General features: G+C 41.1%; 1 long non-coding RNA gene and 1 pseudogene across 1 annotated transcript; one reads left to right on the top strand and one right to left on the bottom strand.

Moving 5' to 3' along the window:
* Nucleotides 1-5,169, top strand: part of LOC138030415 (uncharacterized) — a 5,627-nt pseudogene extending 458 nt beyond the window's left edge.
* A 4,724-nt stretch (nucleotides 5,170-9,893) lies between these two features.
* LOC138029840 (uncharacterized) lies at nucleotides 9,894-11,126 on the bottom strand. The gene is made up of 3 exons (XR_011127947.1): nucleotides 10,988-11,126; nucleotides 10,530-10,566; nucleotides 9,894-10,026 (listed from the first exon to the last, which is right to left on the bottom strand). It is a non-coding gene; the product is annotated as an uncharacterized lncRNA (long non-coding RNA).
* Nucleotides 11,127-15,349: the final 4,223 nt, after the last annotated feature.

Raw genomic sequence — 15,349 nt, 5'->3', positions numbered from 1 at the left:
GTGTGGAAAAGGGCCTGAATCTATGGCCCACGTGATTAGCGGATGTGGTACCTTGGCACAGACAAAGTACATGCAGAGACACAATGCAGCCTTGAAAATCCTTTTCTTCGAGTTCCTGAAAGACTTAGATCTTATCCAGTGTATCCCCCCTTGGTACTCTCCAGTCTCACCTAAACCCGAGTACAAGAATGACCGAGCGTGCGCGTACTGGGATGTCCCAGTATTTGCTGAAAATACGGAAGTCAGGGCTAACAGAATCGATGCGAGAATTGTGGACAGAAAGGAGAAGAAGGTGATCCTTATTGAGATGAGCTGCCCTTGGGTTTCCAACAGAGAACAGAAGGAACAGGAGAAAACTGACAAGTATGCGCCGTTGAGATGGGAGATGCGCCAACAGTTCCCCGGCCACACTATCACACAGTTTAATGTGATAGTTGATGTACTAGGAGGCTACTCTATGGAGACGGCGGAGAAAGTTAGGAAGTTTTTAGGTTTGGATAGAGGGAACCAGGTTTTGTTTAATATGCAGAAGGCAGTTTTATCGTACACCCTAAACATAGCAAGGTCATTCAAGGTTTCGACGAGTTATTAAGGAATATAAACTCTTGTTCCTTTCTCAAATGTTGGTTCGTTAGTTATTACCAATTGGTTTGTAAATAGGTTTAACAGTAGGGATTGTTACACAATAGTGCCTTTTCCTACTTATATTTGTAAGCATACTTACGTACTACATACTGCATAATAATAATAATAATAATAATTAGACATGAATTAAAACAGCAATTCAAAAGATACAAGATGGAACAGTTTAACATCATCATGGAAGCTCTTCGTGGATATTCGCTGGATATTCGCTCTCTTACTGATCACTACACTTAACTATAAAAAGCGATTCATAGCTGTTGTAGCTAGCAGTTTCAGAGTCTGCTGTGACACCACTTCTGGGTTTTAGGTATTGCACGTATAATAAAGTTTTTTAATCACAATAAAATATGATGCAAATGGTACCTAACTACTACTTTAATAAATGTTCAGATCACCGCCAAGCAAAATCGTTAAATTTTACACGCGCTGAAAGGTGATATATACTAAGATGATATATGCCTAAAGTGAATAAATATAAAAGACTCATAAGGTCAAGTTAGCACTATTTTTAAGAATCTTGAAGCTTTGCATCGTTCTGTGTGAGTGTGGTATACAATTTAAGAGTTTAAGAGACAGGAAGAAGCCTCTCGCTTTTTCTACGAACTCGACGATAAAACTTGTGACTGAGCAAACTTGATCTTTTCATCCTTCTTTTGTTCGTGCTTTTGTTTTGTTTTTTTTCTGTGAGGTATTAATTGATACGTCCAATACGTTAGCAGTATTAAGGCGACGATTCGATGAAGAGTATTCTTTGTTTTGAAAATTGGGGAACTTTTTATTATTAATGCCCGTTGATTTTCTTTCTTTTAACCCTTTTTTGTCATGCATCATTTGCCTAACAGCACATCGGCACAACGCGAGTTGCTGACCATCCTCGTTTCCACTGGCAAATGCAAAGAAGCCATTAGTGTGCAGCTTATAATTACCCACGATAATTTGAGAAACGTCTCTCTCAAAAATAGTCTCTCTGAACAACGCTGCAAAAAAAGGTATGAAGACTAGACGTATATGTTTTTTTTTGGCATGTCTGTAAAAATAGATGACATCTAAGCATTTAAAAGAGAACTACTCTTATGACACAAACAAGAGTAGTTTGCAAGAGCCTGCCAGGCAACTCGAAAAGGAACTCTCGAAATGGATTTATATACATCACACATGCCACATACAGTCTCACGAACGTTTTCAATTCTTTCTGGGGTGAGATCGAACGTTAGCCTATAAAGAAGCCCAGGCAGCAGCTATCAGTGAACATTTAATATTTCCCACTCACCCAGCCCACACATGCATGCATGTGAAAGGAGGACAGACCACAACAATGGGGCCTCCCCGCCCCCAATCTTCACAAACAGTGTGTATGTTATTTAACACCCTTCAGTGTTAATTAACACGAAGGGTTTTGAGACAGGGCCAACGGTTAACATTGTTGTTGAGGAAGACATGGAACCAAACACACAAACAACTGCTGTTAAAATAATAATAATAATAATAATAATAATATAATAAAATAAATATTTAAAAAAACTGAAAAAAACTGAAAAAACAAACGACATAAAAGCAATAACTGATTAATCAAAAACAAAACCTGCAACTGAGAAATTTGTTGGCAATGTGGTTGGCTGCAGAAGGTTTGCAGAATGCAGCAAAAGAACCCGCAAAGTGAAAAGAAACAAGATCATGTCGCAGCAAGAGTTGGTTTGCTTTCATTAACGAGAACCTGACGATATACAGATGAGGACTCGTAAATGAAGCCAATAGACGAAGAAGAGAAGGTACTCTGTTTAGCGTTTGGACAATGTATGGTAAGATTTTTGTTAAAGCATCCCGAGATGGTACTCCTATCCGAATCTTCTCTGAGGAAGATCTAGATAATCTATAGGAAATTCAAATAATACCTTCTAATACCTTCTAAGATCATGACGCTTTTATCTCTGCTACTTTTTAATTGTGCAATGATTCTTCAAAGTGTAGGTGAAGGAACTATTATTTTTCTATTAATTTCTGTTTTACATGTGCAACACTACTGTTTATATGCCACCAAAAATGTAATTCTCCTGATAGTGATACGCTTTTTTTTTTTGGTTTATTTCGTTATCCACAGGCAGTCTTATTACATGCGCCAGCATAAAATTCTGTTCTCAATTCTATCAATCCATAGTCATAAACGTCTTTCTGCGGTCCCAAAACATGAGGTTCATAACATTATTTTATCTGATTTCTCCAAATCTTGTTTAAATGTTCTCTGAGTTATTCAAATTCATTAACCTCTTTAAACGTGAGGGGTACAACTAACTTCCAAAAAAGGAGAACAATATTGCTATGGCGTCGACGAAAAAAGTCTCATCTTGTCTTTTTGCAAGAGACACATTCCAAAAAAGACAGAAAATCTCAATGAAGAAATGAATGAGGGATCTCAAACTCGGCAGGTGTTGCCATACTAATTAAGAATGGTTTTGATTTCAAGCAGCAGTCGGTCATCTTAGATCCCCGAGGGTGTTACCTCATTGCAAGGCAACTATTTTAGATAAACAAGACGTCTTGGTGAATATATATGCCCCCAACAAGGATAAAGACTTGGTGGCTTTTCTCGGAACCATTCAAAAATTGATCTGCGATAGCAACCTGGATGATAAAGAAAATATAATTGTTAGTGTTGATTTTAATTGCACCATCGATCCCTCGATCGATAAAAAAGGTGGTGACCTATCTCCACGAAGAACTGGGGTGGAGAGAATTCTACGCATGCAAGGCCAATTGAATCTAATCGATATATGGAGGATTAGAAACCCTAGTATGAAGAGCTACACAAGGACTCAAAAATCTCCATGTGTGTTCTGTTGCTTAAACTATTGGCTCATCTCCAATAATCTGCAAGATTTTGTACACTAAACTAACATCTCCCGAGCGATTAGGACCTGACACTATGAGATTCATGCGATTCTGAAATTCGCAGCATGGTATGGCTTCTAATTTCTGGTGGGTTCTGTTTATGGGATTAAGAAAATGTATCATCATGTGTACTTTGCGATAATTTAGTTGTCACGCATCTCACCACCAGCATTAGAGAAGAAGTCTAGACAATTTTGACATTGTAGAAGATGTTCATGCGGTGCAAATGGTTAATTATTATTATGTCAGCGAAAATAACATTCGACGTCGCGCGAAATTAAAAAAAACGAGTGTTTGGACCTTCGCTCGCTAATATACTACATGCTGGTATGCTGTTTCGAGTGAATGGTCATACAGACCGAATCATAATACGATATCAAGCACAGTGCCCCGTTTATCGGTGATATTGTCGAAGTATCTATCCTCGACGTAGTCGATAACAATGGCGCGAAGGTCCATCCGTGATGGGTCGGTACATTTTGCTGACCTCCAGTCCATGGACTATTTCGAATGAGTACTGTTGATCCATGTGTAAGCAGCATCTCAAATAGTGCTTGCTTAAGCCTCAACACCCATTTTAAACAGCGTTGTTCAACAGTATTTAAGTCTAAGCACCCATTTTTAAAAGGTTAGCTTTAGATTGTTGTTATGGCAGATTACTTCATGTAAGCTAACCTTTTTAAAATGGGTGCTTAGACTTAAATACTGTTGAACAATGCTGTTTAAAATGGATGTTGAGGCTTAAAGTAAGCACTATATGAGATGCTGCTTACACATAGATCAACAGTAATCATTCGAAATAGTATTTTTAGGGTAGTCCATTTGGGTAGTCCATGGACTGGGGATCAGCGAAATGTACCAAGCCCATCCGTCATGGTTTGGCTCGGGAAGGAAGATACGGTGGTCGTTTCCACTCTTTTTGGCATTCTTGCTAAAGCAGTACGAGGAAAAAAACTGCAAGACGATAAAGTAATCGGTTCATTGGAATTCAAAATTATCAAAGCTTTGATTAATTCCACTCAAATCAATGAAATGGCGGGAAGAAGTGAGATTCCCGCCATTTTCCCCGAAACGCCGCCAACTTCACTAAAAGTGATAAAGCCCTGCAACATTGAATCAACTCTGGCTATAAAGCAACCATTCGAAGCCTTAAAAGAGTTTGAAATGTGCCAAATGGGTCCTCGGCTGAAATTGAAGAGAGCACGGTTAGTTGCAAACGAATGTTTAGCCGTGTTACAGCAAGAACTGACTTCTTTTGCGCCTGATCTTGGGAAGGTCTTCGGTTATGGGTTGCTACACTGCACCAAGGATAACCAAAATTTTGTACGCGAGGTGATATCGACTGCTTTGGAAACAGTCGCCAAGAAACAGGGAATTAAAAAGGCATTTGCCACGATTTTGTGCGAAGATCTAAATATGAGGTATTTGGAATCGCTACGAGTTCCTCACTGGCTCCAACTGTACGTGAAGTTGACCACGAAACTTTCCAATAGATCGTGGCAAACGCTTCTGAATTTTCTCAAAATTGGTCTTGGCGGGGTAAGTTTTATTTAGCAAGCTTTTTTTATTTGTTGACAATCAGAAATCTTTTGTCTGTTCTATCGAGGGAGTGGGAGGAAGTGGGGTGAAGAAATATAAAAGGGTAGGAATTTGCAGTGGGTATTTGATCCATTCGTTTGCTCAAATCTCAGAACTTTTTTATTCTTTAAGGATGGGCGGGTTATATGAATCCAGGGTATGCAGCACAGTTCACACTTGTAACATGACAGAAGACATTACGCTGCAAATTGAAATAAAATGACTCAAAGCAATGTTAATGCCTACAGTGTTTGCGGCACAGTGAATCATTTACTTTAGGCAGAATTTTTCCTTTATGCCAATATGGTATTGGCTTAAACTTGTGCCTTAATTATTTTGTGTAAAATTTCTTGGCAAGTAGAATGTATATGCCTGCTACTTAAAGTTGTGCACTCAAAGTTGTTAATTTTTCTATACTTTTAAAAAGAAATCAACTGATGTGGGACTCCTGCTAACTACGAACCAGATTAGAGCCCAGAAAGATCTTGCCTTTTCTGTGACAAACCGAAGCCACTTGCCACTTGCCACAGAACTGAGAGGTTATGGGATCAGCCTCAAGATGGCACTAATCTGGCAGATAAGGCAAAGCCGTTTGCATTGTAATGTCCTTATAGATCACAAAGAAGCTAATCGAAACACTCTCCTAGTTCACCCTGTCTCTACACAATCGATCGTCCTATGCCCACACGGTCACCGGGTTCCCGCGCTGGAGAGATCCCGGATGTACATACAAACACTACATTCTCCTTCTTCCTTCGCTTACAAACCTGCTACCTTATTACGAGAATAAGCATGACTAATGTCCTTTAAGATATACTGAAAACCAGTAAGAACACAACCTTACTTAGATGACTGTAGTCACTGCAAAGTCACTGTCACAGCTACATGGTGACATACTCTTTTAGTCTTTCGGGGGGTCGAGTGACTCTCCCTGACCTCCTTGGCAAAGGCTCGGCCTGAACTGGGCTTTGCTCATTAACTGGAATAGCACTTGCCTCCACTGTTCAATTGGGCACGGTTTCCTGTCCAGAGGGCTGCTCAGGTACACCGCTTACTACCGGGTCTGAAGAGGCTGGTTCCCCTGGATCAGTAGCTGGGTCCACAAATCGCTTAACATACTGGATGTTTCTCTTATACACTGCACCATATGATGATTTTAACTTGATTTGGTCTCCATGACGTTGAATCACCTTATAAGGCTCCTTCTCATAACTTGTTGAAAGCTTTGTTTCTTTCCGTTTCTCAAGCAACACCAACTCTTCCTCCTGTACATTCGGCTTATCAGCTGCATTGCGTCTCTTGCCAACAGAATCTGCGCCCCTCTGCTTTCTTTCAGCATCCCGATTCCGCACCTCAGGGTGTGTCGCCTCGTCAGCATCATCAAATCCGGCTTGCTCTGGTAACTTTGTTCACAGTTTTCGCCCAGACAGCAGTTCTGCTGGACTCTTACCGGTTATCGTGTGTGGGGTGGAACGATAGCCAGGAGGTACTTGTTCAATTCAGATCTCCAGTCTTTTTCTCAGCCTGGGCTGCCCTCAATGTCTTCAACAATGAGCGATTTTGTCTTTCGACTTCTCCATTTGCTCCTGGCCATAGGGGCGTCGTCAGTGTACGCCTGATGCCCATTTCATCAAGATACCCATCCATTTCTGCAGAAACCAGGTTCACTCCATTGTCGGTTCTCAGAGCACGGGGCACTCCATATCTTGAAAAATGCTTGTCTAAGCACTTAATGATCACTTCCGACGTAGTAGAGTAGATTACGTCAACTTCCACCCAGCGGCTGAAATACTCTACCAAGACTAACAGATGCTCCCCTGTTGGTAGGGGCCCAAGTAAGTCCAGCGCCAGATCTTGCCATGGTCTGTCTGGCAACTGTGTTGTCTTCACCGGTGGAATTATAGTCTCCTTGGTGACAAGCTGACACACATAATACTCTCGGCACTTGCGCTCTGCATCCGTATCTACACATGGCCATCACACTTTCGACCGCAATTTCTCTTTCATTTTCACAATCCCTTGATGGCCCTCTTGTGCTAAATGAAGCACTCTGTCTAAGCTTTTCAGGAATCACGATTTGCGTACCACGTAGGATGACATGGCCAATGAAGGTCAGTTCGTTACGGACACATACATATGACTTTGGAGCCCCTTCCCAGTTTCCCCTAACAAGGCAACCACGCGCTACTGCACTAACTCATCTTCAGCTGAGACTGTCTCGATTTCTTGAATCTTTAAGGCTACAGGTACAGATCCTAATGCAACCAGTCGAACATACTCGTCATCATACCGGGATTTCCCCGATGCGGGGATTTTTGTCAAACGTAAGAGTGCATCGGCAATATTGCCTCTGGATGTGACACAACGTACCTTATAGTTATAAGGCTGCTGTCTTAGTACCCAGCGCTCAATACGAGCTGATGGCTTGGACCCCCTAGAGTAAATCACCTTCAGGGCCTCATGATCCATCAACAGGTCGAAGGTCTGAAGCCCGTACAGGTACAAGTTGAAGCGCTCACACGCCCACACCAGCGCCAGAGCCTCTTTCTCAGTCTGACTGTACCTCCTTTCCATTTGGCTGAGGCTCCTGCTTGCATAACAAACTGCTCGGCTTTCCCCATTCTTCTCTTGCACCAACACCGCCCCTAGGCCCACTGGACTGGCATCTGCTATCACTCGAGTATGTGCGTCTTAGTCAAAATAGGCTAAGACGTGTGCATTGGCCAGTTGCCGTTTCAGTTCTTTAAATGATTCCCCTGCTCGTTGCCGCGTACAAATGGGACACCCTGCCTGGATATTGCACGGAGAGGTTCTGCAAGGGTTGAAAAGTTGGGGATGAAACGTGCACTAAAGCCTACGATCCCTAGGAAACTCCGGACTTCAGTCGGCGTAGTAGGTTGAACCCCCTCGAGCACAGCACGAACCCTCTTCTCTGTTGGACCAATGCCATATTTTGATAATAGAAGCCCCATAAAGACCACATTGTCCATGCGAAATTCACACTTCATCGGGTTGAGGGTAAGGTTCTTTTCCTCTAATCTCTGAAGCACTTTGTGGAGACTTTGATCATGCTCCTCAATACTCTTGCCATGCACTATCAGATCATCAGCAATATTCTGAACCCCATCGATGTCTGAGACCACTTGTCTTATTATCTGCTGGTACTTCTCAGGAGCAGAGTTCACTCCAAAGCGAAACAATCCCTCATTGGTAGCAAATGTCGTAATGTCCCGTGACTCTTCGTCCAATTCAGTCTGATTAAATCCCAGACGGAGATCCAGTTTTGAGAACACTGCCCTGCCACTGAGGTCTTCCACCACTTCATCAACGGTCGGTATTGGTATCCTCTCGCAGATAATGGCCTGATTTGCTTTCCTCGTGTCAACACATAACCTGATATCTTCCTCGGCCTTTGGTGCTACCACCTCGGGACTTACCCAGGATGTCGGCCCATCCACCCGTTCCACTATATCTTTGGCAATCAGGTCCGCCACTTTGGCTGTCACCTTCTCACACAAGGCAAAGGGGACACGCCTTGGCTTCTGGGTTACTGGCGTTACCTCCCGATCCACATGTAGCTTTAGCCCGTACTCTTTTAGCTTGCCAATTCCACTGAAGACCTTTGAATACTTTGTCTGAAGAGCTGAAGCCAAGTCCTTACCAATAACATCACACTCAGTCGGTTCACTGCTGGCGCTCAGGCCAATGCGAAGAAGACCAAGATCCCCGGACGTTTTATGACCCAGCAGACACCTCCTAATCATGGTAACCACGAATTGTGAGTTTATCTTCTTGCTTCCAACGGACAGCTCCACTTGAATTTGACCAACCACGTTCAACTCCTTCCCACTATATACATACAAATGCTTGCGGCAGTTCTCTAACTTCACATCAAGACCTTGTGCTTTGAGCTCTTCGTACTTACTCATCCCCATGAGATTACTTACAGAGCCAGAATCAATAAGCGCCTTTGCACTAATGCCATTTAACACTAATCTCAATCACCGGCTCATCAAAGCTAATTGTATGGCACATTTCTTATTTCGTCTCAGTCATCATAAATGCAATTGCACAATCCCCATCAATACCTGATGCCTCTTGATTCCCCACAAAATTAGCTACGTGACGTGGTCGTCCACTAGAAATTCTTTGTTGCTTGCTCCCTTTTCCCCTAACCACATCACTATCCCTCTCACCACGACAACACAAAGCAAAATGTCCATACCTTCCACCCTTTGCACACTTCTTTCCAAAGCTCAAAAAAAGTTTCTTCAATTCATCTGAGTGCGTATTCAACCTACGTGACAGGAGGATCACCAATTTAACCTACTAGGTAAAACCGGATTCAAACTGTGAACGGATTTTACCGGCAACATCTATATAGTGACAATTACTTACACCGTCCCGTAGTAAAGTCATGGGTCACATCTATCTTTTGTCTAATATTTAATAGTTAATAATTTGTCATTAATATTTAGGATTCATTTCGATCCAGTTATATTTTTGGAGGACGCCACCTCAAAATTTGCGTTTCGAAATATAAAATAAAATAATTCGGAGCAGCGTTGTTCTATATCAACAATATTATAGGGCAAATAATCAAGCAATTGAAACAGGGAAGCCAAGGCAAACAAAGGGCAGCTCATCGTCACTGTGCGCACGCATAAAAAGGCAAATGAAAGATGACCGTTGCTGTTGAACGGTTAGCCTAAAAAAAAACCTGGTGACATGTGCTTGTTTCAGTAAAAGGAGTACATCTACAAGAATAGTATTAATGTAGTGTTTTTAATGACACTGCCAGTTTAAAAGCACTTCTGATATCTTCAGTTACTTCATACAGTTTCATGGCTTCTATCATAACCTGAACACCACTGCGACGACCATCCTCGAAGCCAATCTCTTTACTGCAATCAATAGCTAATGGAAACAAAAAAAGGGTAAAAAGAGTTTTGCTACCTTATGAGCAAAATAGTGTCTGGTTGATGTAAAAAGGGGCTGCTTATATCGTAACTTTGTCGACAATTATGACCACAGCAGGGTAAGATACCCTAAGCGTTTGACCGAAGAAAACTATCAAAAGCAAATAATCGAGGAGGGTTACCAATTATGGCACGAATGGCTCATTTTTTGTTTGCCACCCGTTTATGTGGAGATGGAGCATCGGGAAATAGATGTTACAAAAGGAGGTCCCACAAGTTTATTTTGTTGTTGTTTTTATCATCATGATCATCATCATTCTTCTTCTTCTTCTTCTTCTTCTTATTATTATTATTATTATTATTATTATTATTATTATTATTATTATTATTATTATTATTCCTTCAACTATTCAGCTTTCATGATACGATGAGCAAATTTTAACGAAATGTTATTCGCCCCCGCAGTTAATGCACATGGACATTGCGATAAATAAAACAAACCTTCCCTACAGTCTTCTATGGACTCTTCTAGTTGGCCCTGAAGGTCAATCGAAAAAAAGTAAACAATTAATGTAAGAAATACTGCTTATCGGAAAAAAAATTAATAGGGGTGTGCACTTTTATTTAATTCCCAATCATCGACTTGTCTGTAAATAATGCCGCCCTATTATCAAAGGTCTTTTTATCGGAAGCTACGGCACAAAAGGGAAATAAACTACCACGGTGACTACGAGCAGCCATGTGCTTTTCTCCAGAGAACGCGCGTGCAAATGGCGCATGCGTCGAACGACATCAGGACTCCCGCCATAAATTTCAGAGAAAATGTATCGGAAAGGAAGATCAAGGAACTGTGCCAGAATTAAACTAGAACTGTTCCAATTGCCGCAAACCCTCACCAAAAACAAGAAGTAATTGTAGGGGACGGGAAGGTGGTTGTCAGGTTCGTCTGAAACTCTTACCACTCTGTTGAAGGATCGAGCTCTTGATAACAGAGTTCCAACTCTCGGCCAACGACAAACGATAGCTAGAGCTTCGTTCGAAATATTGTCAAGAACATCCAAGGCTTAATTTGCTAAAATGTGCAATTGCATTATCAAAGTTGCCACTGTCGAAGCTACGTTTTCCCAGACGCGTGATGAAAAGAAATGCACGATACTGCAAGAACTAACAGAGAAACCATCAATATTAGAAAGAACAATACAAAGTCATCATTTTAAAAGTGGTTCTACCTAAAGTTGCAATGGAAAAAAGCATTTAGAATTAGATAGATTAAAAATAAATAATAATGATAAGTATAGCAAATCGAATGAACTTACTCGTGCATTTCGTGACTTTTGGGCACGAGTGATATTTTGAAAGTTCTCAAATTGCATGAGCCGTAGTCGACTGCAGGACTACAAAAGAGCGAAGCCAGCAATAATAACTCAAGCCAGTTCTCCAAAGAAAAATTGTTTTTGAGGGTCATCAATCGTATTAGAACTGTCAAAATCATACGAACTTCAACGCGCGCGCACTGAAAAGTGTTGCCCTAGACAACGGAAAATTTATCAAATTACGTCACCGACAACATATAATTTGCATTAAGACAAGCAAACAAACTTCGTTTGAACAACTAATTGACCTCGACTACTTTACTCTCGTTCGAACAGCTAATTCACCTCGGCTATTTTACCTCGACCAATTTACTCTCTTTCGAACAGCTAATTCACCTCGACTACTTTACGCTAGTGTTTGGTGGCGAGGTGGCGGGTTGGTTGGTGGCGAAACTCCCTAGTGGCGAGATGACCGGTAACCGTAGTATAGGCTACTTAGAGCCTCTTGTTTGAAGTTGTTTTGTTTCTGTTTTCTTTTTCTTTTGTTTTACGTAACTTCTGCTCCGGTACCTGCTGAAGTCTATGACTATTGAAGGAATCTGTTTCCATTCGGTATCAAATGTGGTATATAATTCTGTTTTCCATGGAATAATAATCTGTGTTTATGATACCCGTTTATGGAAGTAGACACTCCAAATTCCTGGATAATAACAACAACAAAGGTGGGCAATGTAAAGTGGATGGGTGAGATTCTTTCACTTCCATGATGGCTACAAATTTACGCTGAAGTTTTCTCAGAAACCAGTTTAATTCATTAAAATTAAAATAATAGTAATTTAGTTTATTTCGCGGATTATGATTTTAATTACGTATGCAAATATACTACTCTCCGTCTAGCTCTAGCACGGTTTATTTCCATATTGTTTACTGGATTTTCCCAAACCCGAGGGAGTTGATATATAGACGTAGACTTCTTTTGCCCCTTTGCTGGCATTGTTCTTGTCTGCAAAGAAAACGTTTGTGGTACATGTGTAATTGACTCCCAGATTTTCTTAACGGCTCGACTTTGTTGACACGTCTCAAGTTTGCGTACAATTTAAACCGTTTTCACGAGAAATGACGTCCTGAAGCTAAAATTTACATGTGGAGGCAAAGCCGTTTACTAAATGACTTCCAATATGCTCCTGTAGGAAAAAAGTCCGCCTTGTGTCACGATATTAACGGAAGAATCATGAATGCTTCTTCTGATAGTGTTCACTGACATGTGAGTAATTTTAAAAGTGTCTCGAGAAGCGCATGACGGATAATTGCTGGCGAGCCTTAGCGAGGAAGCATCCTATTCTAGATATTAGTGAAAATTATCAAAATTTGTGGGATGTAAGATCGGAAGCGTGCGCAGTCGATTGTCGTGTTATCATGTCTATTGTCCGGGGTATTGCTACCCTTGATGACGTCACGGGAATGTAGATGGGAATCTTACAGCCGGGTCGTCATTGATAATCATTCAACCGTACATGTTCAGTCTTTGAACCTCTTACATTTGACCACCGTGTCAAATTGTTCTTCAACATCTTCAACCGTTAAGCGAAGAGAAAATCAGTTCTCGAGCTAGATCACGAGCGGTCGCCCTTCTTTCCTCAGGGCCACGCACGACAGGTGGAATTATTATTTTATGCAAAATTAGTGGTAAAAACGAGGCGTGTCACGCAATCGCGCGCTCTATTATGTCAAAGAAAAATAAGAGACAGCTCGCAGTCTATTCTCAAGCACGACAATAAATTCAAGTTGTCGTTTGCTCAACTACGCTCAGCATTTCTCAAAAGGCAACTCTTTTGCTGAAAAGGAGCCAAAAATTTCAGAAAAACAGAAGTTTAAATTCAAAGAATGAACTGACATTGTCTTGAAATTATCCCTTTGCTTTTAGAAGAGTAGCGCCTGCCACACAGGCTAAAGATATGCTCACCTTTCTTCGCTATTTTAATACTTTCACGCACATTTCCGGTACCTATGGCAAGCCGTTTGTAGGAAAAATTTAATCTTAGATATATATGTTCAATCCTTTAAATAAAGGTTTAATTTAAAGTCATAAAAGGCATTCAATGCAATCCAATCCTTAAATTTTATATGCAATGCCATACCGCAAATATTGATTCAATCCAATTCTTAAATTTTATATGCAATGCCATACCGCAAATATTGATTCAATCCAATCCTTAAATTTTATATTTAATCCAATACCACGAATATTGATTCAATACAATTCTTAAATGTTATACATAATGCAATACCACAAATATTGATTCAATGCAATCCTTAAATTTATATGCAATCCGAAAATATATGTTCAATCTTCCTGGGACGAGCGCAGCCATGTAGAACCAGAGGTATAAAACAAAAGATGGCAGCAGAGTGAGAAGAAAAATTTGACATAGAAGTTGAGTTTCCCAAATTTCTAGGAGAACTTGTGGATAGAACCGAGACAATATTTGAGGACTTTGACACAGAAGCTGCAGAAACGCAGGTCGAGGTTCTTGATCAGACAATGAGCCTGCTTAGGTCGATGAAAGTGTTGCAACCCTAGACACGAGGGACAAGGAAAATCTCGATTCCATCGCTGGGCCCTTAGTAGATGTGCTTAATGTGCTTCGTCGCCGGACCATCACTCCTTCTACTGTGGCTGCGGATTCAGGTACGATAGATAGGGATAAAGGAAAAAGGCCCGGAAGACCATTTCGCAAAATTCCTGTTGAGATGCTAGAAGGACTGCGAGGACTTGGACTTTATTTGGAGAATTCACTGGGAATTCACTCGGAGTTTCGAGGTGGACAGTTAACAGATGAGTAGCAGAGTATGGCTTATAGGGTATGAGGGGCTTTGAACGAATTACCTGATGAAAGACTCGACCGGATCATTCAAGATTAAATAAACAACCATGGGAGTGCGTCTAGATGAAACATAATAGCCGGTTACCTGAAATCTATTGGGTTACGGAATCGACGTCGAAGAGTCAGACAAAGGTTGGCGAAGCTAGATCCCGAAAATATTGCCTTGACATGGGGTGCTACCATATAGCGCACGAAGTACAAGGTACCTTGGCCAAACTCACTTTGGCATCTTGATGGATGTCGCGATCCCGACTGCGACGTACTTATCGATCGGGAGACGCCGTTTCTACCTCAGTACCACCAGTACCACCATGTAGAATTAAATGGATTTCTTTATTCATCATCGATTACAGTCAATCTCATGGCACGTGGTGGAAAAACTACAACAGCCGAATAGAACACTGAAAAAAGAAACCTAGTTTAAATGAAAGAAGAAAAAATGGAACGAATAAAAAAGAAACATGGAAAACTAAAGTCACTTACGTTGTCCAACTCCTAGCGGTACAGGATAAACAGAAGAACGAAAAACTTAGAACAGATGGTTTGCTCAAAAACTCCCTTTGTGGTCGAAAATCTCCAAAGACTTAACTAGAAAAAACCACTTGCCCACCTAAGTTATCCCATTACATTAATCAGTCACTAAGTCAGTACAAATTAATAACCAGAAACGGAAACAAGCGTGACTCGCGTGACAATGGACATCACTCATTTATTAGGTGGAAGCTGGTAATTCATGGTTGCATAGACGGATTTTCTAGAAGAATAATCGTCCTATAATGTAGTCCCAATAATAGAGCCGAAACAGGTATGGGATTGTAAAGGAATGTTGTTCAAGTGAGTTTGGGTTGGATTCCCACCTGGGTCAGAGATTTTTCTCTGTCATAAGGTGTTGCATAAGAAGTTCCTGATGCTGTGGATCAGCGAAGGTTCTTCATCCATCATATGCACACAGTAGCGTTGGCCTCCATCAAGATGCCAAAGTGAGTTTGGCCAAGGCACCTTGTACTTCCTGCACTGTATGGTAGCACCCCATCTCAAGGCATTATTTTCGGGATCTACAATACTCGTCACGTTTGTTGAAACACCCATCCCCGTTTCCCCCTTACTTCAATGTTGATTTCCA

This window comes from Montipora capricornis, chromosome 13, assembly GCF_036669925.1.
Source record: "Montipora capricornis isolate CH-2021 chromosome 13, ASM3666992v2, whole genome shotgun sequence".
Classification (NCBI taxonomy): Eukaryota; Metazoa; Cnidaria; class Anthozoa; order Scleractinia; family Acroporidae; genus Montipora; species Montipora capricornis.
Note: the sequence above shows the minus strand (reverse complement) of the source record. Positions and strands in the feature narration are given on the sequence as shown.